The sequence below is a fragment of the Procambarus clarkii genome, chromosome 4 (genome assembly GCF_040958095.1).
Source record: "Procambarus clarkii isolate CNS0578487 chromosome 4, FALCON_Pclarkii_2.0, whole genome shotgun sequence".
Lineage (NCBI taxonomy): Eukaryota > Metazoa > Arthropoda > Malacostraca > Decapoda > Cambaridae > Procambarus > Procambarus clarkii.
In genome coordinates, this window is record NC_091153.1 from 8,107,551 (window position 1) to 8,134,350 (window position 26,800).

General features: G+C 39.3%; 1 protein-coding gene across 1 annotated transcript in view; it reads left to right on the plus strand.

Moving 5' to 3' along the window:
- Positions 1-2,938: 2,938 nt before the first annotated feature.
- The window catches only part of LOC123751393 (dopamine receptor 2), a 251,635-nt gene continuing 227,773 nt past the window's right edge, over positions 2,939-26,800 (plus strand). Inside the window, exon 1 of the mRNA XM_069332778.1 lies at positions 2,939-4,104. The gene's annotated coding sequence lies outside the window, so the exon portion shown is untranslated. The remainder of the gene's footprint in view (positions 4,105-26,800) is intronic.

Sequence of the window (26,800 nt, forward strand, 5' to 3'; positions counted from 1 at the left end):
ATGAAAATCAACACATACGGACATGCCACCACAACCAACACAGCTCCATACCATAGACATGATCACAACATAAAAGATACTGAAACAAAATAATAAGATAGACAAAGACAACCAAAGAGGATATTCGTGGAAGAAGGATACACAAATGAGAGGTAGAAATGCAAGAAAATTATCTTTCTATATTGATGGTGGTCAACAATATCCAATACAAGAGGACACGAGAGGACAATACACAACACAAGAGGACACGAGAGGACAATACACAACACAAGAGGACACGAGAGGACAATACACAACACAAGAGGACACGAGAGGACAATACACAACACTAGAGGACACGAGAGGACAATACACAACACAAGAGGACACGAGAGGACAATACACAACACTAGAGGACACGAGAGGACAATACACAACACTAGAGGACACGAGAGGACAATACACAACACAAGATGACACGAGAGGACAATACACAACACTAGAGGACACGAGAGGACAATACACAACACAAGAGGACACGAGAGGACAATACACAACACAAGAGGACACGAGAGGACAATACACAACACTAGAGGACACGAGAGGACAATACACAACACAAGAGGACACGAGAGGACAATACACAACACTAGAGGACACGAGAGGACAATACACAACACAAGAGGACACGAGAGGACAATACACAACACTAGAGGACACGAGAGGACAATACACAACACAAGAGGACACGAGAGGACAATACACAACACTAGAGGACACGAGAGGACAATACACAACACAAGAGGACACGAGAGGACAATACACAACACTAGAGGACACGAGAGGACAATACACAACACAAGAGGACACGAGAGGACAATACACAACACTAGAGGACACGAGAGGACAATACACAATACAACAGAATATTAACAAATGTGTATATTAATTCTGTCTTGTAAGCTGAGCCAGGTATGATCTTCCTCTCGACATTTGAGCGTGTTCATTGACCCAGAAGATTTCTGGCTTCTGTCATTTATTAGGCAACTGGGATGCCATTTATTGGCATTTATAAGGCAACAGGGGCGCCATTTATTGGCATTTATAAGGCAACAGGGGCGCCATTTATTGGCATTTATAAGGCAACTGGGACGCCATTTATTGGCATTTATAAGGCAACAAGGGCGCCATTTATTGGCATTTATAAGGCAACAGGGGCGCCATTTATTGGCATATATAAGGCAACTGGGACGCCATTTATTGACATTTATAAGGCAACTGGGATGCTATTTATTGGCATTTATAAGGCCACTGGGATGCCATTTATTGTCATTTATAAGGCCACTGGGACGCCATTTATAAGGCCACTGGGACGCCATTTATATATAAATAATAAATGGCGAATATTGATATAAATGGCGTCCAATAAATGGCGTCCCAGTGGCCTTATAAGGCCACTGGGACGCCATTTATTGGCATTTATAACGCAACTGGGACGCCATTTATTGGCATTTATAAGCAACTTTGACACCATTTCTCTGTGTAATATCTGGCTTCTTAGGTCACATAAATTAAACTATGCGAGTAACCTCATTGGGTTACCTGAGCATTACATTACTGTGTGGTTGCTACTTTAATGAGTTAGTTATGCAATGTTGCAACGACTGGTTTAACTGACTGGTTTAACTTCGACTACATCTGTGTGAGTGACTGCAGGATTCCTGTACATATTCATCATTATCTATTTTAGGATAGGAGCGATTAGAAATCTTGACTTGATACGGTTTTAATGTTGCCGACCCGGAGATGCTGGCTGGTTGTTCCTTAATGTGTAATTAAAAATGAGCTGAAAGTAATCAGGAAAATATATTGCTAAATTAAAAAGAAAGTTTTGAGAAGACTCCCTGGACTAAAGGTTAATTTATTATTACGATTTATATATATATATATATATATATATATATATATATATATATATATATATATATATATATATATATATATATATATATATATGCTCAATGCCGTTAGTATGTTTGAAAGACAATGTCCTAAGTGCAAGAATGCAAATTAATTTCAATGTTGATAAAAAAAATGCTATATACATGTTCTGATGAAAAACTCTTACTAGCAAAACAGAGATGAGAGGCTAGTGAGAGCGGGATGAGTTCGAGGTCTGAAGAATGTCAGTGAGGGGTGAGAGAGAGGTGAGAGAGAGTGAGGCTTGAAGTGAGAAGCTTATGAGGTGCATGTGGGGAGAGGGAGCTTAGTGAGCTTGAGATAAGAGGTGAAATTGAAGTTTGAGGAAGATTAGTGAGAGTGTGGTCGGGGGAGAGATGTGAGGTGAGAGTTAATTGAGAGTGAGGTGAGAAAGAAGTTAGTGAGACTGACGTGGAAGGAGAAAGTGAGAGTGGAGGAGTAAGTCAGTAAAAAACTGGTTAATGAAAGTGAAGCTTGCAGGTGATTAACAGTGATATGTTATCTGAAGGATTTCCCGAGGCTCAGCATCGGTCGTGTGTAACAGCTTTAAGTATCCGAAAGTTACTTAAAGTATAAACTTACTTATATAGCTACCAACATATTTAGATACAACTACATTTATGCAGCTACCCTAGACTATGTGAAAGGTTGCACAGAGTGTCAAAAGCAGCCGATGTTAAATAAACCCCCAACTCACATATGGTGAGATAACAGGACCATTTGCCCATTATAATCTACACTATCAAACTGGAAAAAATTACTAGGATATCATAACAAACACGAAGGTGAATAAAGTGACAATGATACTAAAAACTCCCCATTTGGCAGGTTAGTGATAGTGAAGCATGTGATCAGTTAGTCTACACTGGCAGACTCTGGGTGCACTATGAGGATCTCCTCAAGAAAGCGATAGTTCTGAAGGAGTTCTTGAAGTGGTTGCGAAGGTACCTCACGAGCCGGTCGGTCGGCCGGCCCCGAAGGCAGTATGGCAGCGACCAGCAGAGGAACTGGTGTGAAGTGTAAGGTCAGGCAGAGCGTCAGTGTGTCGTGTGCCAGCAGGGCGAGCAGAGGCACTGTGCCTCATCCCGCACGATCACTCCCCTTAGCCCCGCACCAGACCCAACTTCGGCGTTATTAAAGCCCCTCAGATACTGCCATTTCCATTACGGGCTCACCATAGCCCGTGCTACATGGACACTTCGTTCTGAGTAGCTAAATCTGAAACAACACCAACAATGCCATTTCTGCTCAATAATAAAATCTTCGCAAATCATAGAAAACTACACAAATGTATTTGTGCTCCAATATAAGCTAAAGAAATATTACAGTATAAATTAAAGAATTTATCGGCGCTTTATGACTCTTTGTACTAATTCTAGTGTCGCTGTTTGGCAAGATTTATGAATTTACAATAAATTATGTTGTGTACGACAAGTGTGAAACAAAATTAAGTTCTCTATTAAACCAAATATGTGATATACAATCGTACTCAGAGCTGAAATATATATATATACATATATACTCGAGCAAATCGTGTCTGGGTCAGGAATACCTTAATTGATGTGTTGTCTATATAGCCAAAGGGCTGGTTATGTACATGTGGCTTCCCATCCAAATGATAGCCAGACCCAACGATGCTAACTTTGTCGATCGAGTGATGACTGGCCATCCAATGTTGATTTATTCCATAACAAAAATGTGGTGTTTGTGCAGTGTATTCGTAAATAGAAACTGGGATAGCATTGAGTGACCTGTGTACTGTGCTCTCTTCATCTACACCATGTACACCTGTGTACTAAGTTGTACACTATGTGAGTTGTGTACTGAGAACTTTAATATACACCATGCAGGCTGAGTACTAAGTTCTACACTATGTGAGCTGTGTATTGAGTACTCTAACGTACACCATGTGAATTGTGTACTAAGTTCTACACTATGTGAGCTGTGTACTAAGTACTCTAATGTACACCCTGTGAGTTGTGTAGTGAAAAGCTCTCAATATAATCCTAAAAAAAATCATAATTTCACAACTCATCACTCCTGTAGAACATACATCAGTGAGTACGAGACTGGACTGGTAAATCATCTGGGCTGCCTCGTGGATTGTTGTGTGATACGCAAATGATTGTACTCGCCACATTACCGGTAAGTGAATTATTGTAAACAGAACCGTTTTGAGAGATTACGCGGTATAGCTCACTAACCTTCAGTTAGTGCTTCCTAGCTCAACAACTAGTCGACTCACTAGTGCACCAGATAGTCGTTATCTCTAGTTCACTAATTAGTCGTTATCTCTAGTTCACTAATTAGTCGTTATCTCTAGTTCACTAATTAGTCGCGTCGCTAGTTCAACAGCTAGTCGTATCATTGGTTGAACCGCTAGTTGTGTTATTAGCTCAAGAGCTACCAGTGCTGCTAGCGGGATAGCTAGTCTAGCTACCAGCTACTAGCGGAATAGATAAGGGTGTATGTATTGTACAAAGTACCTCAGAGTACCAAGCGCGCTACAATGTGATGGATCGTTTGGCTCACATTAGAATTAACGCTCCCGGGTTTAACGCCATTGTGGTATGATTTACAACCATGCTCCCCTGGGTGATAGCTGCTTTATGAGGTTCTGAATGTGTGTGTGTTTATGTGTGTGTGTGTGTGTGTGTGTGTGTGTGTGTGTGTGTGTGTGTGTGTGTGTGTGTGTGTGTGTGTGTGTGTGTGTGTGTGTGTGTGTGTTTGTATGAACATGTTCCTGTTCTTATTGAATTAAATGTGTACACGAAAAGCAAGAAAATGAGTACACTTTACTATTTATAAGTGAGCACGTATCAACAAGTAATTAGGGGGGGGGTATCTGTTATATCGTGATCATAACTCAGTCTCACTCAGTCTAACTGGTTCGTCATATCATTAACAAGGCAATTAGAGAACAACTAACGTAAACGTCCTCAACTTGTCCCCAACAGATCATTTATACTGTAAGACAAGATTACTCATTCCCAGCTCTAAATGATTAAGGGAACATTTTTGTATGCATACTAATTGATGAAGGTAGGAATACAGTGAATCTTCTGCATATTTTTTGTACAGAAAATGGCATAGTTCAGTCTTTTTTTAGACAAAAATCATAGTTCAGTCTTTTTTGTAGAGAAAAGGTATAGTTAAGTCTTTTTTTGTAGTCAAAAGGTATAGTTAAGTCTTTTTTTGTAGACAAAAAGTATATTTCAGTCTTTTTTGTAGACAAAAGGCCTAGTTCAGTCTTTTTTGTAGGCAAAAGGCATAGTTCAGTCTTTTTTTGTAGACAAAAGGTATAGTTCAGTCTTTTTTGTAGACAAAAGACATAGTTCAGTCTTTTTTTGAAGTGTTGTTGAATATGACCGAAAGCGTTAGATTCTAGCAGGAATCTTTTCTATATTTCTAATATTGTTTTCCTGGGAAAGAACATCATAAATTAGTTCCAAAATTCATTATACAATTATACTGGGCCTCATGAGGGTGCCAAATAAAGCTCTTAGTTAGAGCTGTCAACATCTTCAGAGACAGAGGGATTGTGGATTCCAATTAACAAAAGCAATAGAGTATAAAAAGAGGTTGCTCATGAGGCAACAATCCAGGTGACTGGAATGCAATAGAATATGTTAGGTTTAGGCTGGAATGAAAAGACATACCCCTTCTCTGTTCGTTTAATTAAAAGAAAAAGCTTTGCTACTCCGTATTAATTTGACCAGACCACACATACTGGAAGGTGAAGGGACGACGACGTTTCGGTCCGTCCTGGACCAATCTCAAGTCAAGTCAATCGACTTAAAAATGGTCCAGGACGGACCGAAAAGTCGTCGTCCCTTCACCTTCTAGTGTGTGGTCTGGTCAAACTACTTCAGCCACGTTATTGTGACTCATCGGCATATGGATGGACACGCCGTATAAACTCCATGTTTCAACATAAGGTAAAAGCATTAGTTGTTTGAAAACACTTTATAGAATCAACACAACATAATAATCAAGGACCTAATTTTCAATAATCAAGATCGATAATCAACATAATAATAATGTTTACTTATAGAAGTAAAAAATAAATAAAAAAAAATAAAATGTTTATTTAGGTAAGGTACATACATACAATAAATTTTTACAAAGAATGGTTGACTTATAGGTAGAGCTAGTACATACAATGCCTAAAGCCACTATTACGCAAAGCGTTTCGGGCATAGAGTAAGTAAATAATAAAGTAAATAATAAGTAAGTAAATAATATTTACTTCTATAAATCACACTCAAATAAAACTGCACATAATACATATTACATGAGACTGAGAATTACCTTGTCCGTGTCGGTAAGGGCAGTATGTGTGGTGTGAACTGGTAGTTAAGTTTTCATCTGGAGAATAGTAGTATGTGGGCTTGTGATCCTGTGGTCCCGGGTTCGATCCCAGGCGCCGGCGAGAAACAATGGGCAGAGTTTCTTTCACCCCTATGCCCCTGTTACCTAGCAGTAAAATAGGTAACCTGGGTGTTAGTCAGCTGTCACGGGATGCTTCCTGGGGGGGTGGAGGCCTGGTCGAGGACCGGGCCGCGGGGTCTCTAAAGCCCCGAAATCATCTTAAGATAACCTCAAGATGTTAGTATGTATAAGCTGACTGTTGATAGTTAGATACGAGTGTTTAATATGTTATGCTTTGACTGTGCCTAATCTATTTTCACCGCATCTGTCGACAGATAACACGACGTACCATTCACTGGGATGGCAAAATTGTGTAAGACATAAATAACAATTGATGAACAGACTGAAACTCGTTGTTCTTCTATCCAGTGAAAGAACATGAAAGCTTCTGGCTTTACCCAAGCTTACGTTTGGAAAAAAATCAGAACAAACGGTGTATAAGCTGTTGTATAATATAATGACGAATGAAGTGTGTGGGGGGAAATATTAGAATAATATGTCATGATGCCGCCGCTAGCAGCACTAAGGACGAACAAGATGTGTATAAATTGCTACCTACACTTCCCTGGAAATAAACATTTCATTCCCATGGGCTGTATGCGTTTCGAACCCTGGACCCCTCATCTTCGGCTGCCCTCGCGTGGGGTCCAGGGTTCGAGACCCCATACAGCCCAAGAGCCAGATTCACGAAGCAGTTACGCAAGTACTTACGAACGTGTACATCTTTTCTCGATCTTTTGCGGCTTTGTTTGCAATTATTAGACAGTTTATGAGCTCTGAATCACAAGGAGGCTGTTTATAACAATAGCAACAGTTGATTAGGAAGTTTTCATGCTTGTAAACTGTTTATTAAATGTAAACAAGGCCGCTAAAGATTGAGAAAAGATATACACGTTCGTAAGTTCTTGCGTAACTGCTTCGTGAATCTGGCCGCCAGGTGAATGGGAACAAGTTCTCTTTGTAATAACTGAGAGGAAGCTAAGAAGATGAATACTTTCCCAGGTTCATGATCTCCTTAATGATATCTAATGTGAGACGTGTTACGTTGTTTCCTAATTTTAAAACGTTTCTAAAGTGCATGGAAAGGTATTGCTAAGGAATGCTGACCAAACCACACATCATAAAATGCAGAAACGAGTCCATCTTCTCCAGAAACTCCAGAAAACGACTCCAGAAAATGGAGTCGTTTCGTTTCTCCATTTGCTCCAGAAAATGGAGAAACGGAATGAGTCGTTTCTCTATCTTCTAGTGTGTGGTGTGGTCATCATACCTTCAGCCACGTTATTGTGACTCGTCGTCTGCATTGATAAGGAAAATTGTGTGACTGATAAGGTGAACAAACCATGGCGGGGAAAAAAACTTGAAACTGTGAAAATCTTATGAACAAAAGTCCCCCAATTGCTCGATTATCCTGAACTACTAGAAATATAAATTAATTATCACGAATGAGTCCTCCATGGATGCCACGAGTAACACATGACCGCAAAAAGTATATTGTTTCGTTCGCAGTTCAACAGTGCGCAATGGAACTCTTTTTTTTCCTTGTTACGCTCTCCATTTGAATGTACAAAAAATATATGATACTGGAGACGTATCTGACCCAAGAATCTAAAATAGGTTCACTAAGTTCAGCAATATCATGATAAAGATAAAGAACATAAAATATGATAAAGAACATATACCAGCCAATTACTATGCCATCACATGTATCTAAATACTAAGCTTGTGTTCCTTGAGCTTCCTCTGGGGTGTAACTTTGACACCGGAACGGCAGATGGTTCAAGTACTGGAGATCCTAGATTAAAAAACACAAATTTTTAATTAGACATACTAATTAGAATTAACCACAGTGATGATGACCAAGGAAAAACAAGTTCTCGTTGACTTTCTCATCACATCAAATCACTTTTGTTAATTAGTTATCCATTAAACCTATTTATATCAAAGTAGATCCAACAGAAAGGAAGAAGAACGACTACAATATGGCTATAGAATACGTTCAGACAATCACTATTTCAACAATAAAACAGAAAGAAACGGGAAAAAAATAGTTTAATTCACACAAAAAATGACAAAACATCATATATCAAATGAACAAATTCACAAAGGTTCCACAGGTTGCCCGTACGTAGGTTCGAACCCTCATCACCACCCTTGTGGATTTATCCATGGTTTAACTCATTATTTCAGGAGTCACCTCACACGAATTACCAGTTTTCCACAACATTCTCTAAGTGGTGGTAAAGACAGGCGGCGGTTTCCAAAAGCAAAACATTCTATTATAAAAAGGAAGGAAGTATTACTGTGTATTTCTAGGGAGACCAGACCTACTGTAGTTAACTTATCGGTGCTGCGTGAATGCTTCCAATCTATAACCTCCAGCATACTTCCGCAGACTATGGCACCACTAAATATTATTCAATTGTGCTGAAGCCTTAAGGTCCAAATTCCTTATATATGTTCCTTAAAATAGAAGGGAGTACCACCTCTAGCTGGAAGAAGGGGGACCCATAGCCTCGGAGGAAACTACGCATAACGCATTAGAGGGAATGTTTAGATCCCCTCCAATACAGTTTCTGTGTGCTTTTCTCCTACCACCCCCTTCCTTTTTTATTTTTTGTGCTTTATTATGCATTTGATGGTTACAAGATATACATGGGTTGATACAAAAATATGTTCCTTATATATATTTTCCTTAAATTTCCTTAAATTTTCCTTAAATTTCCTTAAATTTTCCTTAAATTTCCTTAAATTTTCCTTAAATCAAATTCCTTATATATATTCCATGTATTCCAAACATGGATAATTATTTCCATGAGAGATTATAGCATTGCACTTGAAGCACTGAGACTGGAGATATTATATGGTACTATAACAGTTATATCTTGACAGTAATAACTTTATATATAGTAATTCGGAAGTCTATAGTCGTATACTGGGGATACAAAACTAGATACTTGCAATTAATAAGGAATTACAGTTATTTTTGTTTTCTGTATTTCAGTAGTATTCTTCAAATTTTATGTCTTATTGATTTTCTATTTTTACCCGTTTTTATTAATGTCACCACTAACTGAAGCAATATTTTAATACACGTCTGTCCTAAAATAGAACTTCATAATTAGAATAAGCTATAATAATCTATGCTATGTAGGTAACTGTAAATAAATTGCTGTATCCTATATTTTTTAATGTACCCGTGATTGTAATTACAATATATTATTGCTAATGAATCCAATCCTGAATATTACCTTCGCTCTGGATAATTAGATATAAAGTACTTTTCTCCCCTGTCGATACGCATGTGAGCAGCTTCAAATTACCTTAATATATGTTTGACTAGAGTACTATACCATACACTAGAAGGTGAAGGGACGACGACGTTTCGGTCCGTCCTGGACCATTCTCAAGTCGATTGAGAATTATCAATCTGGTCAAACTACTTCACCCATGTTATTGTGACTCATCGCCTGCATACCTAAATATACTTAAGATAGGTTTCTTGAATAACTGGTAGGAAAACACGTAAAGTTCTCCGAACGGCTATCGTGGCAAAATCGCGGAAAATTTCAAGAAAAGCTGTCAGTAAAATCTATGTCATAGGCAGTGTGGGCGCAGGAATTTAATGGAAGAGATCAGTATTGAGTGGGGCTTGACTATTGCTTAGTAAAGCACAGGGTTATCGCAATTATTGCGATAACTATTGATTGTCCTGGAAACTTTAAATGCAGCTCACTATACCTTACTTTAATTAAAATTTTTAATGAATCAAGACATTGTATTTGGGTTTTATTCTCAAGAACATCATTCTATGATAATTCGTTCCTCAGAAAACTTGCATTTGGATCAAGTTGTATCAGAACAAACAAGTTTTGCAATTAAGTCAATTGGTACACAACTCCAGCTTCATCCTGTGCCTAATATAATTGCAATATACATCCAGGAAGATATATACATATACATGTCTGCTGTAACCAACATTATAAACTCATTATTTCAGCGTCTTTGGTCAGGTCCGAAATGAATTGTTCATGAATAGTACCTATTAGATTACAGTATTAATTTTGAGAGATCAATATAATTCATACTGAACCATATTCTTTGTTTGAAAAAAGTAGTGTGAGATGAAGAGGGTAAAGTAGGAAGGTACATTGCTAGTATAGTGATGGAGGAAATAACTTAAAATGAATGAGAATTAGAAAAGCCTGACAAAATAGCTTAGAATGAATGAGAATTACAAAAGTATGGCAAAATAGCTTAGAATGAACGAGATTTACAAAAGAATGACAAAATACTATACGTAAACAATATGTTAGAGTCGTATGTTTTGTTGAGCGTGTCAGTATGCAACGCGGCGGGTGACGGCGTGTCTGGAGAACCTTTTGGGCCACTTACACAATGCCCCGAGGCAACTTGTGTCTCCTACGAGGCACTTTAGCCCACGGAAACGACTCCCAGGATGACGTTCTGGGGCTCGATGGACGGCCAGGTATAGACCAGGAGTCATATGCGTCAGAGAAAGTGGACCTTCTTTTTCTTTAGTTCCTCTCTCTCTCTGTCTCTGTCTCTGTCTCTCTCTCTCTCTGTCTCTCTCTCTCTCTCTCTCTCTCTCTCTCTCTCTCTCTCTCTCTCTCTCTCTCTCTCTCTCTCTCTCTCTCTCTCTCTCTCTCTCTCTCTCTCTCTCTCTCTCTCTCTCTCTCTCTCTCTCTCTCTCTCTCTCTCTGTCTCTCTCTGTCTCTCTCCTTCTCTCTTTCTCTCTCTTTCTCTCTTGAGGGAGTTGTCTTCTGCCTCTGATGTGTTGAGTGCCACGGTGTGTGATACCAGTGATTTTGGTGTGTTGACAAATGTTGTGGAGGATGTGGTGGTAGTTGTGTATAATGGTATGGTGGATGTGGTATGATGGTAGTGGTAGTGGTGGTGGATATGTTGGGTAAGGATAATTGTGTTGGCAGAAGCGTTTGATGAGTTCGTTTTGAGAGTAATGAGAAATATGTTGACAGAACCACACACACTAGAAAGTGAAGGGACGACGCCGTTTCGGTCCGTCCTGGACCATTCTCAAGTCGAGTGTGATGAAGGAAGGAGTTAAAGGCAATAAATAAGCTAGAGAGAGAGAGAGGTGAGGAGAAGAAAATCTTACAGGAAGAAGAGCTAATGACAAATAGTTTTTACAATGAATATTGTGCTATGTACCGGTAGATCAATGATACATATTCACAATGTATACTTAACTAACAGTTCACAGTACTATGCAAGAGATCGTACATGAATATGACATTACCTTCATAGTATCGAGATTACACAATGGTCGGTGGCCAGCCTGTCTTATCAACTCCCAAACGAGATTAATCTTCAATGCCATTTGTCTTCTGATGAGCTTTGGGATTTTTTTTTTCACATTATTTACAAACCATGATTTATTATGATGGCAATTTAGTGTCATATATGGAAATATAGTTAATGTGAATAGGTCAGATGACGGTCGTTGAAAAAATGACATTATAAGGAATGAGTGTCACGTCTGTATGGGAAATAATATTCATTAGATTAGGGGGGAATCGTATTAGGTTAGGTTAGGTTAGGTTAAGTTAGGTTAGGTTAGGTTAGGTTAGGTTAGGTTAGGTTAGGTTAAGTTAGGTTAAGTTAGGTTAAGTTAGGTTAGGTTAGGTGAGGTTAAGTTCTATTTGTATTTCTGACTTAATTATTTGCATTTGTGACTCAATTATTTGCATTTGTGACTCAATTATTTGTATTTGTGACTTAATTATTTGTATTTGTGACTTAATTATTAGCATATGTGACTCAATTATTTGTATTTGTGACTTAATTATTTGCATTTGTGACTCAATTATTTGTATTTGTGACTTAATTATTTGCATTTGTGACTCAATTATTTGTATTTGTGACTTAATTATTTGCATTTGTGACTCAATTATTTGTATTTGTGACTTAATTATTTGCATTTGTGACTCTATTAATTGTATTTGTGACTTGACAACCCGTCCTCAGGCAACGTTCATTCCATCCAGCGGCCAAACCCAAGTTATTAATTTTAACATGATGTTCATTCACAATAAATTAACATTATTTTATACTAGTATATTGTGCATATTTAAGCATAGGTTGGGTAAGGTGTTTAGGTTGTCTTGGCAAATATTTGTACTTGAAGTACGTGGGTGAAGCATTTACCGAGTTGTGATTCGAACAGCGGTCGTCAGTGAAGCACTTGCTCCTGAAGTATATATATATATATATATATATATATATATATATATATATATATATATGTCGTACCTAATAGCCAGAACGCACTTCTCAGCCTACTATTCAAGGCCCGATTTGCCTAATAAGCCAAGTTTTCATGAATTAATGTTTTTTCGTCTACCTAACCTACCTAACCTAACCTAACCTAGCTTTTTTTGGCTACCTAACCTAACCTTACCTATAAATATAGGTTAGGTTAGGTTAGGTAGGGTTGGTTAGGTTCGGTCATATATCTACGTTAATTTTAACTCCAATAAAAAAAAATTGACCTCATACATAGAGAAAAGGGTTGCTTTATCATTTCATAAGAAAAAAATTATAGTAAATATATTAATTCAGGAAAACTTGGCTTATTAGGCAAATCGGGCCTTGAATAGTAGGCTGAGAAGTGAGTTCTGGCTACTAGGTACGACATATATATATATATATATATATATATATATATATATATATATATTTATATATATATATATATATATATATATATATATATATATATATATATATATATATATATATATATATATATATATATATATATATATGTTGTACCTAGTAGCCAGAACGCACTTCTCAGCTTACTATGCAGGGCCCGATTTGCCTAATATGCCAAGTTTTCATGAATTAATTGTTTTTAGACTACCTAACCTAACCTAACCTAACTTAACCTAACCTATAAAGATAGGTTAGGTTAGGTTAGGTAGGGTTGGTTAGGTTCGGTCATATATCTACGTTAATTTTACCTCCAATAAAAAAAATTGACCTCATACATGATGAAATGGGTAGCTTTATCATTTCATAAGAAAAAAATTAGAGAAAATATATTAATTCAGGAAAACTTGGCTTATTAGGCAAATCGGAGTTTGCATAGTAGGCCGAGTACGACGTTCTGGCTACTAGGTACAATATATATATATATATATATATATATATATATATATATATATATATATATATATATATATATATACATATATATATATATATATATATATATATATATATATATATATATATATATATATATATATATATATATATATATATATATATATATATATATTATGCTTAATTATGGCCCATATTACTGAGGGTAAAATAGTTATGCAGCAATATTTTTATCTAGAAATAAGCCTAAATGAGAGAATTTAATACATAAAGACATAAACGCAAGTTATCGCAGGCCTAACGTTGCAGGATGTGATGCAACACGCAACATTTGCATGTTGCATTGAAAATATCACAGTAAACCCATGTGTTTTATTTTCATTATAATTTTATGCTGATGTATAAAATGTTTCGTTAAACTCGGTCACTGCAAGACTCACTTACAACAAGTCACCACAACCCCTTGGTCACCACGACCCTTAGTCACTACAACCATTGGTCACTACAACCATTGGTCACTACAATCATTGGTTGTAAACTAAATACAACAATGAAGGAGAAACACAGTGACTCAAACTCGAGTCATTATATTCAATTGTTTTTGTTTACACTTGAGTGTGTCCTCGTGTCTTGGAAACAAACCCGCTCATACACTGTTTTCAGCGTCGCTCATGTGTGTTTCTGCGCGTTGTATATTTGGAGTATTATGCACACGCTGCAATGGAATTCGATGGTGAAGATAAGATGCACAAACCACATATCAGAAAATGGATAAACGGGGACGTTCCGGTCCGTTCCGGTCCGGTCCGTTCCGGTCCGTTCCGGTCCGTTCTGAACCATTCATTAATTGAATGAATGTTTGACTCGGCAGCTTATACTTCTGCTAGTTTCTTTACGGTAGATTATCCAAGTTCTTAGAAACGAGATTTCTTAGAAACCTTCCGTCGACAAAAGACGGAAAACATTTATTGGATTTCTTCTCCAGCACGTTTTCCGTTGGAAAAGCGGATTGTCAAAAGAGAGAGGAATGGAAAGGTGAGAGAGAGAGAGAGGGAGGCTGAGAAAGATGTCCACGACAGAACTCAAATAACTGGTGCATTAGAAAGGTGTATTGAACATGCGAAGCGCTGGTAGGAATGCTAAGGCGTTGGGATAGAATAGCGTTCTGGAGATCCAAGCAAAATTCTTGAAGGATAAGGAAAGAACTGAGGTGCTGAAGAACCAAGGATGCTGGAGAGAGTGCTGGACTTGCAAGCCACCGTTCAGGAATAGCATTGCAGTACTGAAGTTGAAAGAAAGCGCAGTGAAAGCCCCTTAAAGAATAGTGTGCTTGCAAGACAGATTATAGGAGCGACACCTGAGTACTAGAGCTGGAAGATTATGTTCAGAAAGCACAGTAAAGAATAGTGGGCTTACACGAAAGAAGGGGGTATAGAAAATGGACTGTGAGTGTGCAGAAATATATTGGGGGAACGTTTTAGAGTATAAGAAGAAAAGGAAGAGGTGATTAGGGATTTATTCGTGTTAGTTAACATGTCTAATAACATCTCCTGAACTTTTGTTTTTTCTCTAAGTATATTCAAAGAAAACAAAATGTTCCACGAGTTGTTCAAGGATAACAGATTGTGTTCTTTGTCTAGACCCTCTTAGAGACACAAGCACTTATTGACCCTTTTAACAACACAAGCACCGATTGATCCTCTTAACAACACAAGCACATATAAACCCTCGTAGCAACACAACCACATGTAGAACCTCTCAAACAAACACAGTTTGAAGATACCGAAATAAACGCAAACAAAACCTTCCCTGCTCCATTGTTTGTCGCGTCTTCCGGGTGGCCAACTTTGACACATTTCTGCGTCTCGGTTATGACTGAGAACAATCAGAAGATGTGGCTAAAGTCGTCGCCGTGACTACAATACGAGGAGCTACTGGCTCGGTGCACACACACTGACTTTAGAGATGAGGTACAGACCTTGACTCGATTGGAATCTCAGGTCCCCCCCAAGGGGGCAGGTCCTCTTGAAATAGCGGACATCAAAGAGGTGGCCGCTTGGAAATTGTCGGGAACACAGCTCAAAATCGTTACTAACATGCATTCAAGGTGATGAAGTCGCCTGCATTACGACTCCCTATAGACTGCTGTTGAGGGGAAAGTTGGGGTGATGCAGAACTGCCATTCAAGTTTCCTTGTTTGATAAGTTTGAAGGTCACTTGTTTGATAAGCTTGAAGGTCCCCTTGTTTGATAACTATAAAGGTCCCTTGTTTGATAACCTTGAAGGTTTCTTGTTTGATAACTATGAAGGTCCCTTGTTTGGTAACCATCTGGAGGCTGCGTTTATCTACTATCTTGACAGGTTGGATTAGTTGCTTCCTACATGTCTTACATGATCTAAGTTTCTTCCGATATGTCTACGAAGTGAAGTCTCTCACTTTTCCTTGTATTATACGATAAAATCTTGGCCAATGAATCACTCGGTAGAGAACTTTTGTTCAATTTAGAATGTTTTCTCATATCTTGTATTTAATACTAAAGTTTGTCATATTAATATTATACTGAGGCAAACAACCCAACAGGGGAAATATTTCATCAGGATACGAAAATCGAACTTATTTTGTGAATTTGTTTGGACAATTTTTATCAGTTTTCTCACTTTTATTCCTTTATCCCTGCAGCACTTCATCCTCTCCTCCCTTCCTCCCTCCATCCATTTTTCATCCTGTTCTCTCTCTTTCTTGCCTCTTTCTGCATCCGTCAATCTCTGCTCCTGTTTCTCTCTTTCCATCCCTGCATGTCTGCAGTGCTGTCACTCTTCCTGCCTCTCTCTCTCTCTCTCTCTCTCTCTCTCTCTCTCTCTCTCTCTCTCTCTCTCTCTCTCTCTCTCTCTCTCTCTCTCTCTCTCTCTCTCTCTCTCTCTCTCTCTCTCTCTCTCTCTGCCTGTCTGCCTGTCTGTCTGTCTCTCTCTCTCTCTCTCTCTCTCTCTCTCTCTCTCTCTGCCTGTCTGCCTGTCTGTCTGTGTCTCTCTCTTCTCTCTCTCTCTCTCTCTCTCTCTCTCTCTCTCTCTCTCTCTCTCTCTCTCTCTCTCTCTCTCTCTCTCTCTCTCTCTCTCTCTCTCTCTCTCTCTCTCTCTCTCTCTCTCTCTCTCTCTCTCTCTCTCTCTCTCTCTCTCTCTCTCTCTCTCTCTTAGTGCCTATGTACCTGCATCTATATCGGGAAGTTTATTTAACTAATGGGGATATTTATAAAATTTGTAACAACAGTAAAAAAATTGAAATACAAAAAGCTTACAAATTTATGAAGCGCATATAGCGAGAGATACCAGGTAAATTATCAAGGATTCGTTCAGATTAGGGAGATTAGGGATTAGGGATTCTTAGACAAAGATTAGGGAGAAAATACCCCAAAAATATTGATATGGAAATGTGGTTGTTCATTTATGGAACAAATTACTGGTAACCCATTAGGCCTTATGTGGTTTCGTTGATTTTATTCTTTTCTATTTTGACTTTGAATTTGATTTTGATTTTCTATTTTGACTTTGATTTTGATTTTCTATTTTGCTTTCTCCCTGCTTGCATTCCTGTCTTGCATCCTGCTTCTATTCCTGTTTATTTATCTACGTCTCGTAATGCAGTAATTTCTGCATATCTTTCTTGCCACTCTATGTATTTTGTAATTGTGTTTCTTCATATTATTTCTCTGACACCCTCTCTGCTCCCCCTTTCTCTCTCTCTCTCTATCTCTCTCTCTCTCTCTCTCTCTCTCTCTCTCTCTCTCTCTCTCTCTCTCTCTCTCTCTCTCTCTCTCTCTCTCTCTCTCTCTCTTTCTCTCTCTCTCTCTCTCTCTATCTCTATCTGTATCTTTTTTTATTACTTGTTAACAAAGGTGAGTAAAGGTTACAGTCACTTACCATGCCTTTCCTTTTATCTTTATTTCTCTGATATTCTTCAAATTTTCCTTCTTTACTCATCCTCTTTACTTGGTATTCACGTCTACGTGCCTCCTTACCCCTTTAAGTTTTTCATATTTTCTCTGATATTCTTTCTCAATACCCTTTTCCTCTCTTCGATATCTTAATTAAACCCCCTCTACACCTCTTCCATATCTCCCTCAACACCCCCTTTTCTTCCTTTCTGATATCTTCCTAAACCCCCCCCCCACTCCCCTTACAAGTTCAAGTTCAAGTATGTTTATTGACACAAGAAAAAAATATACACATCTCAAAGGGATAAAGTAGCTTAGGCTATTTCTACTATCCCCCCTCCTCTACCCTTACACCTCTTCCATATCTCCCTCAACATCCCCTTCCCTTCCTTCCCACCCATTACACATCATAAGGGTTCACTTAAGCGCTCGCTATCGTCGGCCAGAGCGTTGGGATACAGACACCACCACAGTCTGCTCTCTGAAGGTCACATGCTACACACAACAGCCTGAGTGGTCGGGTGCTTGAACCAGTGAGGGACGGAGGGTGTGGGGTGGGTGAGTGGAGTGGGTGATGGGTGAAGATGGTGGGAAGGTGGATGAAGATAGGTTGGATGGTTGGTGGGGTTAGGAATGTAAGTGGAGGTGGATTACAGTAGGTGGGTAGGTGGGTAGGTGGGTAGGTGGGTAGGTGGGTAGGTGAGTAGGTGGGTAGGTGGGTAGGTGGTGCATTAGGAGTGTGTTTAGGTGGGTGATTGATGGGTAAGGAAGGTAGATAGGTAGGTGGTTGATTGGTGAGGAAAGTAGATAGGTAGGTGGTTGATTGGTGAGGAAAGTAGATAGGTAGGTGGTTGATTGGTGAGGAAAGTAGATAGGTAGGTGGTTGATTGGTGAGGAAAGTAGATAGATAGGTGGTTGATTGGTGACGAAAGTAGATAGGTAGGTGGTTGATTGGTGAGAAAGGTAGAAAGGTGGGGAGTTGATGAATGAGAAAGTTGAGTCAGAAAGAGTTTCTAACCTATGGGTCGGAAGATGAGAAAGATAAGCAGATGATTTCGAGTGAGAAAGATGAGTGAGCAAATGAGTCTTTGGGTGTAAATAAGACACTGAGGGCTTGGTCTTTGAGTCAGAAAGTGAGAGATTGTTCCTTGAGTCAGAAAGTATGTATGCTGTGTGGGGTAAATTGTATACTTGTCTCAAATATACAACATACTAAATACACCAAAGTCATACATTCCATATTCAATTACGTATCAGTATACACATGTGAGGTGAAAACCAAGAACCCAGAAAAATTAAGTTAATATTTCTTGTCATAGTAGAATACTAACCTATCATATTCCTTCAGTCTGTCCTCCTAAGATTTCCCAACGTCAAGAAAACGGGCAATTTAAAGTGCCCTCTCCTAACCTACCAGATGACCCATAACAGAAAACGGGACAGTAGGTCACTTTCGCAAGTGCGGTAACTGGGTGGTAATGGCAAACAAAGATGCAGAGACACATAATGGGCTCAGGAACTGAACCCCCCAAAATGCATATATATATATATATATATATATATATATATATATATATATATATATATATATATATATATATATATATATATATATATATATATATATATATATATATATATAGATATATATATATATATATATATATATATATATATATATATATATATATATATATATATATATATATATATATATTCTTCTATAGCTTATATTTTTCTTTGTTTTGAAATTGGGACCTTTTTTGGGGCTTTTTAAAATCAAATTATGGTAATAGCTGTCTGGTGACTTTTTGGTTAGCGTTTCATGCTTGTACGGTTTCGTCCCTGGGGAGAGTGAGTGTGGATAGTGAAGGACAGTGAGTGTGGACAGTGTACATAGACAGTTCTATGTAAATGGTGTAGTTTTCCTGTCACTTTTCTCTTCACATTTCCGTAGTTTTAATTATCACAGCGTTGTAGGTGCCTTGCGTGAGACGTCAGGGGGGGCCTGGAGACGTCAGGATGTCAGGGTTGCAGGATAGGCCAGGTTGTCAGAAGTCAGGATGTCGCGAGAAATCAATGCAAGTCGACAGACTCTAACGAGAAGAGGACGAAATGTGACTATTTCTCGCGAGCATCTCTGTCATATTCACAGTTTAATTGGAGTGGGGTCGGTGTTTACTTTTTGTGTAGACGAGTCAGGCTTACAAAAGCCTCGTTCCCTATTGGCTCAGTCAAGCAGCAAAGTGGCCCTACACATCTTACACTTGATATATATACCTCCCACACGTGCTATACCTCACACACCTGCTATACACCTCCCACACCTGTTATACACCTTCCACACTTGCTATACACCTCCCACACTTGCTATACACCTTCCACACCTGTCATACACCTTTCACACCTGCTATACACCTTCCACACTTGCTATACACCTCCCACACCTGCTATACACTTCCCACACTTGCTATACACCTTCCACACCTGTCATACACCTCCCACACCTGCTATACACCTTCCACACTTGCTATACACCTCCCACACCTGCTATACACTTCCCACACTTGCTATACACCTTCCACACCTGTCATACACCTCCCACACCTGCTATACACCTTCCACACTTGCTATACACCTCCCACACCTGCTATACACTTCCCACACTTGCTATACACCTCCCACACCTGTTATACACCTTCCACACTTGCTATACACCTCCCACACCTGCTATACACTTCCCACACTTGCTATACACCTTCCACACCTGGCATACACCTCCCACACCTGCTATACACCTCCCACACCTGTTATAAACCTCCCCACACTTAATCTGTGCTGTGTATTCAAATTATTACTGAGGGAAACACTTGTATTTAAATTATAACATAAAACAGCTTCTGTGACGTGAGATTAAAGATACTATTAGTGTCTGCACATGAAAAACTGCTTAATGTTTTGTAATAAAGAGCTGCCTGATGATTGGTTTAATTTTAATAATTAATGAAGCTATTATAATAATAATAATAATAATAATTTTTATTTAGGCAAAGGTACATACATAAAGAGATTTTACAAAGTTTGTTGGCTTTATAGATAAGAGCTAGTACATACAATGCCTAAAGCCACTATTACGCAAAGCGTTTCGGGCAGGGAAACACTCATATATACACTCATATATATTCTTGCAATGACATTCCACACACTAACGTGATGCATCAAATGAACAAATCAGTGTCTGGGATGCTCCCGGACGCAGGTTCGAATCCTCGTCACGGCCCTTGTTCATTGGAATGACATTCTTCACTAATATTGTGAATTGGTACATTTGTATGATTCGGACTATCAGGGAGAAAGGGCCAAGTCATGATGACTATATAACACTTGGAAGGGGTCAGGATAAGGATTTGGGATGGGACGGTGGGAAAGGAATGGTGCCCAACCACTTGTGGACGGTCGGGGATTGAACGCCGACCTGCATGAAGCCAGACCGTCGCTTTACCGTCCTGCTCTACATAGCTTGAGTTCTTTCAACAACTGTGCTTACCAATCCGAATCTAATACGTGTATATGAATCATTATATGAACTCAATAATGTGCTATAAAATCATATATATATATATATATATATATATATATATATATATATATATATATATATATATATATATATATATATATATATATATTAGTATATTTTGGTAGCAGTCTTTCCTGTAGACATATTTTATTAAATATGACCGAAAAAGTAAGATTAATAATTCTAACACGAATTTTCTCAATCTTTCGTACATTATGCTTCACTGTTGGAGGTAAATCAAAAATCACTTCTCCAAAATTCATTTTTATTTCTAGTCTGACGCGACACGGGCGCGTTTCGTAAAACTTATTACATTTTCAAAGACTTCACAAATACACAACTGATTAGAACTTGCATTTCCCTGATTTTATATCTACTTTTGAGTGAGGTGGGAAGGGTGATGTGGCATTACATTTGAGTGAGGTGGGAAGGATGATGTGGCATTAGAGGATATTAATAGGGTATTAAAAGTATCAACACAAGACAGAACACGAAACAATGGATATTGAATAGAAGTGTTTGTAGAAAGCCTATTGGTCCATATTTCTTGATGCTTCTATATTGGAGCGGAGTCTTGAGGTGGGTAGAATATAGTTGTGCAATAATTGGCTGTTGATTGCTGGTGTTGACTTCTTGATGTGTAGTGCCTCGCAAACGTCAAGCCGCCTGCTATCGCTGTATCTATCGATGATTTCTGTGTTGTTTACTAGGATTTCTCTGGCGATGGTTTGGTTATGGGAAGAGATTATATGTTCCTTAATGGAGCCCTGTTGTTTATGCATCGTTAAACGCCTAGAAAGAGATGTTGTTGTCTTGCCTATATACTGGGTTTTTTGGAGCTTACAGTCCCCAAGTGGGCATTTGAAGGCATAGACGACGTTAGTCTCTTTTAAAGCGTTCTGTTTCGTGTCTGGAGAGTTTCTCATGAGTAGGCTGGCCGTTTTTCTAGTTTTATAGTAAATCGTCAGTTGTATCCTCTGATTTTTGTCTGTAGGGATAACGTTTCTATTAACAATATCTTTCAGGACCCTTTCCTCTGTTTTATGAGCTGTGGAAAAGAAGTTCCTGTAAAATAGTCTAATAGGGGGTATAGGTGTTGTGTTAGTTGTCTCTTCAGAGGTTGCATGGCTTTTCACTTTCCTTCTTATGATGTCTGAGCCATCCGGGCTCAAGAAGGGTGCCTCTTTAGTACAAGCTTGGAGTAGTTTCCTCAGAATACTTTCTGGCATGTCAAGAGGAGTACAGGCTGGATCACGATACACTCTATCGGCTATCATTCCGATTGTCTCGTCCACAGGTACGTTGGTACGTTGACAATCGGAATGATAGCCGATAGAGTGTATCGTGATCCAGCCTGTACTCCTCTTGACATGCCAGAAAGTATTCTGAGGAAACTACTCCAAGCTTGTACTAAAGAGGCACCCTTCTTGAGCCCGGATGGGCATATGTATAAGCAAGTAGATGGGGTCGCTATGGGTTCTCCCCTAGGTGTCCTGTTTGCAAACTTCTACATGGGTACCATCGAGCAAAAAGTCTTAGTCGACATGAACTTGAAACCGGCCATATACTGCAGGTATGTTGACGACATTTTTACACAGGTACCTGATGTCAGACATCTGCAGGAGCTGAAGGAGGCATTTGAGCAGAGTTCCGTGCTGCGTTTCACTTACGAGACGGAAAAAGATGGGAAGCTGCCTTTTCTAGATGTAACAGTCATGGAAAAGGGCGGAGGTTTCCACACTGCAGTCTACACAAAGGAAACAAACATAGGAATGTGCCTAAATGCCAACAGCGACTGCCCTGACAGGTACAAGAGGAGTGTTGTTAACGCATACGTCGACCGTGCTCTCAGCCACAGCTCAGAATGGAAGCAAGTCGACGAAGAACTCTGTAGGGTAAGGCAGGTTCTAGTCAATAACGGCTTCTCCAATGGTTTCATCGAAGACATCATAAGAAGGAAAGTGAAAAGCCATGCAACCTCTGAAGAGACAACTAACACAACACCTATACCCCCTATTAGACTATTTTACAGGAACTTCTTTTCCACAGCTCATAAAACAGAGGAAAGGGTCCTGAAAGATATTGTTAATAGAAACGTTATCCCTACAGACAAAAATCAGAGGATACAACTGACGATTTACTATAAAACTAGAAAAACGGCCAGCCTACTCATGAGAAACTCTCCAGACACGAAACAGAACGCTTTAAAAGAGACTAACGTCGTCTATGCCTTCAAATGCCCACTTGGGGACTGTAAGCTCCAAAAAACCCAGTATATAGGCAAGACAACAACATCTCTTTCTAGGCGTTTAACGATGCATAAACAACAGGGCTCCATTAAGGAACATATAATCTCTTCCCATTACCAAACCATCGCCAGAGAAATCCTAGTAAACAACACAGAAATCATCGATAGATACAGCGATAGCAGGCGGCTTGACGTTTGCGAGGCACTACACATCAAGAAGTCAACACCAGCAATCAACAGCCAATTATTGCACAACTATATTCTACCCACCTCAAGACTCCGCTCCAATATAGAAGCATCAAGAAATATGGACCAATAGGCTTTCTACAAACACTTCTATTCAATATCCATTGTTTCGTGTTCTGTCTTGTGTTGATACTTTTAATACCCTATTAATATCCTCTAATGCCACATCATCCTTCCCACCTCACTCAAATGTAATGCCACATCACCCTTCCCACCTCACTCAAAAGTAGATATAAAATCAGGGAAATGCAAGTTCTAATCAGTTGTGTATTTGTGAAGTCTTTGAAAATGTAATAAGTTTTACGAAACGCGCCCGTGTCGCGTCAGACTAGAAATAAAAATGAATTTTGGAGAAGTGATTTTTGATTTACCTCCAACAGTGAAGCATAATGTACGAAAGATTGAGAAAATTCGTGTTAGAATTATTAATCTTACTTTTTCGGTCATATTTAATAAAATATATATATATATGTATATATATATATATTTATATATATATATAGATATATGAGTGTCAAACCACGGAGGAAGAATTGAAACAGGAATTTCTTTAAATACTTTCGCATATTAATACATCTTCAGAAGGCATTCTTTCTGAAGATGTATTAATATACGAAAGTACTTTAGGAACGCTTCAGTGTCTCCAGACTCCTGAAGGATTCCGATGAAATCCGGGTTAAATAACCTTTAGCATGTCGTGGTTAGAGGGTTAAGGCACGTGTTTAAGGTCACCCAAGACGCTGGTTCTATCCCCTTTCCTGCTCCAATAATTTCCTCATTGATATACCACTTTGTGATTTCCTTGTCTATGGTGATATGCAGTCTGTTCCTATTGCTTCTTAACGTCATGTTCCAACTGGTGAGTTTTGTATCTCATCAATAATTACTTTATCATGTAAAGGTTCTTAAACCTTTACATGATAAAGGTTCTGTTTAGGTAGGTAGATAAAGTTATCTATTAAAGGTAGATAAAGGTTCTCTAAACGTTCTGTCGTATCCACACTCGTTCTGTTTAGCATAGAAAGAAAACGTTCCTCTTGGAACGTTTTGTTGAGGTGGTTACAAACATGTTTTTTTTTTTTATTAAATATGAATACCTCCCTTTTTTTAATAGATTTTTTTCATGCTATTTTGCTCTTGTTTTTCTCGTGATATGACTCTGAGACACCTTTGGGTGTTGCTTAGTTTTTACTGTTTTGTCATTATCAAATGGGTTCTCCTTTGCCTTTCTGGCTCTATTTTCAGGCTCTTTTTATGTCCTCTATTGTCCTTCGTGCAGAGTTCTCTGTATTTTTACCTTTGAAGGAAAGTTTGCTTTGCTTCTCTCGTCCGCTTCCTGGTTGAGAGCGATGAATTGTTTCTTTGTAATATTATTTTTTTGGGAAGATTAACTTCAGATTGTGACTTGTTGGGTTCCTTTCTAATTGTCTTTTCCATGGTGGTGGTGGTGGTGGTGTTAATAGAAGCAGACACAATCGTGGTAGTTGTGGTGGTAGTAGTGGTGGCTGTGGTGGTGGTGGTGGTGGTGGTGGTGGTGTTAAATTGAAGCAGAAACAATCGTGGTAGCTTTTGTGGTGGTGGTGGTGGTGGTGGTGATGGGGGACGGAATGTTAGTGATGATTGCAGATTGCACTTATAGTGGTGTCCTCCGGAACAGGGTGGTGTGGTTAGTGGTGGTAGTGATGGTGGTAGTGGTGGTAGTGGTGGTCTTACGATCACAAGACTGCCTAGGAACTAGAAAGCTGGTTAATATTGTTTTCTACTTGGGCTTTATCTCTCTCTCTCTCTCTCTCTGTTTCCTACTGCCCCTTGGAGAACATCCTCGTCCTGAAGTGAAACTCAAGATGTTCAAGGATCTAGCTAAATGACTATTAATGTATTTTACCTTCCAATTCTGGTCGCAAAAGATCTACATAACCATTTTAGGTTTCCTCTCGTCAAACATTGAACAACGAAGTCAAACACGATTGGTTTAATTTTGCAAGAGCTAGAGGCCAATGTGCAATGATCTTGCGGTCACCTGCCATTGATGTTTCCGTGATTGCTGAAACTGTTGTGACTTCTTTATTTCATGTCTTTTGATCTTTCTATGTGACATGCTGAGCATCACTTAGTTATCTATTTCCCAAATTATTGTTCGCCCATTCGGCTGTGTTCTGTTCGTCCCTCTCCCAGTATGCTGTTCCATTCCCATCCTCTGGTCTTCATCTATCCAGAATGGACCATCCCTCCAGAATGGACCATCCCTCCAGAATGAACCATCCCTCCAGAATGAACTATCCCTCCAGAATGGACCATCCCTCCAGAATGGACCATCCCTCCAGAATGGACCATCCCTCCAGAATATACCATCCCTCCAGAATATACCATCCCTCCAGAATATACCATCCCTCCAGAATGGACCATCCCTCCAGAATATACCATCCCTCCAGAATGGACCATCCCTCCAGAATATACCATCCCTCCAGAATGTTGTTGTTCTATTTCCATCCTAAGCATGCTGTTCCATTCGTAGTCAACTATCCTCTTCCCCCCCAAACCATGCCCTTCCATCCAAACATGTTGATCCATTAATAGCATAATGTTCCATCACCAGCAGGCTGTTCCATCACCAGCAGGCTGTTCCATCACCAGCAGGCTGTTCCATCACCAGCAGGCTGTTCCATCACCAGCAGACTGTTCCATCACCAGCAGGCTGTTCCATCACCAGCAGGCTGTTCCATCACCAGCAGGCTGTTCCATCACCAGCAGGCTGTTCCATCTCCAGCAGGCTGTTCCATCTCCAGCAGGCTGTTCCATCACCAGCAGGCTGTTCCATCTCCAGCAGGCTGTTACATCTCCAGCAGGCTGTTCCATCTCCAGCAGGCTGTTCCATCTCCAGCAGGCTGTTCCATCACCAGCAGGCTGTTCCATCACCAGCAGGCTGTTCCATCACCAGCAGGCTGTTCCATCACCAGCAGGCTGTTCCATCACCAGCAGGCTGTTCCATCACCAGCAGGCTGTTCCATCTCCAGCATCCCCCTGCTCCGCTTGGCAAATAATGAGAAAATATATATTTAAACAAATACCTGTTCAATTGTTCACTCGCGTTGTGCCTCACTGCAGCCCTCTGAGTGTTTAAAGGTTTTTGAGCAGATCAGAATACACAAGACTCTTCCCGGAATATGTAGCATATGCTAACAGTGCCCATAGGGAGAAGCCTCGCCGGCTAGCACTTGAAACAGCTGCAGTCTAGCGATTGAAACAGCTGCAGTC